This window comes from Fopius arisanus, unplaced genomic scaffold (genome assembly GCF_000806365.1).
Source record: "Fopius arisanus strain USDA-PBARC FA_bdor unplaced genomic scaffold, ASM80636v1 scaffold00084, whole genome shotgun sequence".
Classification (NCBI taxonomy): domain Eukaryota; kingdom Metazoa; phylum Arthropoda; class Insecta; order Hymenoptera; family Braconidae; genus Fopius; species Fopius arisanus.
The window spans coordinates 6,122-9,397 of NW_011887823.1; the positions used below are offsets into that span (position 1 = coordinate 6,122).

Sequence of the window (3,276 nt, forward strand, 5' to 3'; positions counted from 1 at the left end):
GATGAACAGCACATAGGAAGATCGCATTATTCTTTGCGATCATCTGCTACACAAACAATTACGTAAAATTGGGGGTGCAAAAGCTATCGGCAGAGCTAAGCAAATTAATCCTAGGTGAACAAAAAATCGACACTCCATTTTGCGACACGGCATTTATATTTGACGTTAAATAATCTGCATTTCGTTTTACTGTTCCTTAGAAATTGCAAGATGATTAGAAGAAGCAATTTAATATTAATGTATGTATTGTTGACAAATACAAGTAACAACGTAACTGTTAATTTCTAGAGTGTTTGCTTTGTCTCCTTTTAGACGGAACTACAGTCAGCTGAAAACTGTGAGCACAGCGATTGTAGAAACGTCTCCAGAGGGATGTCTGACTATATTTAGGAAATCTCATGTAAAAAAATGTTGATCCACAAGTACATAACTACTACAGTCAAAAAGTGAAAAAAAGCAAAGGAAAAAGTACCAAACAGGTACCACAATGTTATTAACTATTTGGAGAATCTTACAAGGATCGATAGGTCGTATGACTCCGTTAGAGAAAGTACGGCTGAAGGTAATAGTAAGAATTATTATGTATCAGGGAAAAAAAATTAAAACAATAATAACTTCATTGTTTGTAGAACTTCGCAATGACTCTCGGGGAGTCATTAAAAAAGAATGGCAGAAAACCAAGACAGTTCCATGTGTCACGTATGACTAAAGATTACGAGGGTTGACACGCAATTCGTCAACAAGATGTACAAAAATTCATTGACGGTATTGTTCTCGGAATGGCCAATTCTTACACACGTCAAAGCTGCTGATATCATTGAGAGCGATTTCTCGATATTAAATCTAACTTCAGTGATTTTGGGCTTCCCTGTTCTGGCGAAATTCCTGAGAGAATTGCGGAAAATCCGTCCACTCCATGCACGTGATATTGAGGCTGCGAGATTTATTGGAATTTTCAATTCAGAATTTTTTTATTTATTAGAATTTTCAATTAAGAAGATAACAATGAAGGTGACCATGAAAAAATTTATAGAATTTTGTTATCAATAATTTTGAATAGTTTTGTTAATTTTGAAAATATTAAGTTTTTTTGTACATATTTCGTCCAAATTTGATATATATACAGTATTTTTGAACCCCTACTTTTTAGATACCAAAGTCTTTGCGGGCATTTGTTTGCTACCCCATTTAATTTCTCCCTGCTAAAAGAAATCTAAAAGCTGGAAGCCATGCGTTTCCGATTGCAGAGAGTTTTAGTTTGTTCTGCAAGATTTGCATCCATCCTCTTCTCTAATTTTCCTCGAAACTGTTCGATACCATTGAAATTTACGTAATTATCAATGTTTTAGACAACGGCGGAAGTTAATGGTTCCATTGATGAACGCCTCAATATATTGAAGGAGTTGAATCGTTCAATCGTATCATTCTTAGTAGCGATAGGGTGCAGTAAGAAAATTACGTCCGACGTATATTTTCAAAACCCAAAAATGATGTAGCAGTGCAGTACATTCCTTCATGGTTTTCATATCTTATTTAAGAGTTGCAAGGCTTTCAACATGATTCTCCCATTCCCTATTTAGGAGGGACTCCAGTATTAAGGTAAAACGCATCAAAAGTGTTGCTTCCGAAGTTCTGTCCGCATAGGGTAATTGTCGTCAAAGCCTACCGTAGACACGTTGACCGACCTCCACCAATCAGCCGTGATGATTGAATTTTCCTCCCAGAATTTACCTGTCTTTTAAAATTTCTGTCAATATAAATTTTATCGAACTCTATATTCTATTAATTTTGCAATTAAAAAACATTTTCTCGTTCATTTTCCCTTTTAAAAAAAAACATGTAACTTTTTTTGTCAGCTTTTTTTGGCGCTATGCATATTAAAATATATCTATTGTGACCTTGGCCGGGGAATTAAAATAGATTAATTCCTGGCGAAGGCCCGATATTCGGGAATGAAATATAATATTTAACTTTACTGGGGAAATGTCTATAAATTTGCGGGGGGGGGGACCTGAAAGATAAAGGGGGATGGGAGCTTGAAAATGATTGCTCGTGGTTACGGCTAATTGAACATTCTATATTCCAATACTTTTGTACATCAAGTTCAGATAAGACAATTCCGGCCTTTTCTTATAAGGAATCAAGGGTGGGGTAAGGCCAGCCAGCTCGCGACACACAGGAGAATAATAATAATACCAAAAAAAAAAGAATGAGATAGCACGAAAAAAGAAAGAAAAAGAAAGGGGGGAAGTTAAATAAGCAAAAAAGGGGGGAGAAGTGAGGGGTCCGACTGAAATGATAATAATAATTAGGGCGCTTGATTTACAGCGAAAAGATTTAACTGAAGGCTCACCGTTGAGGGGAATGATATTACAGGGGGTCGTTGATATGTGTTGGGGCAGGAAAGGTAATACAGGGTACTCACGGGTAGTGCGGCTATTCCAATCCTTTCTGAACGATCCTCAGCACATACAAAATAATCCACACAATGGCCTTTCCTCCGTTCGTCACTCCTGGCTCTGTCTTAAGTTTTCTACGGGCACGTCTTACACCAATTCCTCGCAATTAATCTCACATTTCCTCGACAATTCTCCTCTAAACTCTCCTCAAATTTCTCCTCACAATTCTCTTCAAAATTCTCCTCAAAATTCTCTTCAAAACTCTCCTCAAATTCTCTCACAACAATTCTCTCACAAAAATTCTCGCACAAAAATTCCTCAAAATCTCTGTTACACACGGGGCAGCTGTATTACGAGTGATGGCTTCCCCATCCTCGTGGTTCTTCTTCCCCGATTATCGGTGATAATCGGGGTCAATCGGGGACACTCGTCATCGGGTGTCCTCGTCCTAATTATTTGTTGTGCCATATTAATGTAGGTTCCTTTTCCTCTTTCCGGGTCACGTGGGCTGTGACGTAGGAGTGGTTGTTTTCTTTCCATCCGTAGGCGCGTATAGTGACGAGGGGAACGGCGGGTGAGAGCGGCGTTTTCTCCTTCTCTCGTCGATGGTGTTGCACAGCGTGAGTGTAGTGATGGGGGAAGCGTGGGGCACGGGGAAGGAATATCATGGGAAGTGGGAGCCAACGGTGACAGGTTTCATAACCTCGTCGCCTTATTAGAGTAGAAATACTTAAAACTAACTTAAACCTAGTAGAAAAGTCATTATTAGGGGGCGGGGGAGGGGCTAAAAAAGTGCCTCGTCACAGCTGTCCCGGGGGTAGCGAATGCATGGGGTTTCCACAACCCCATGCTGAACGATATGATCCCGTTTTTTTTT

The 3,276-nt window shown here is 39.1% G+C and overlaps 1 long non-coding RNA gene across 1 annotated transcript; it reads left to right on the top strand.

Moving 5' to 3' along the window:
* The first annotated feature begins 317 nt into the window (after positions 1-317).
* On the top strand, positions 318-993 carry LOC105270309 (uncharacterized). The gene is made up of 2 exons (XR_892523.1): positions 318-562; positions 630-993. It is a non-coding gene; the product is annotated as an uncharacterized lncRNA (long non-coding RNA).
* The last annotated feature ends 2,283 nt before the right edge of the window (positions 994-3,276 follow it).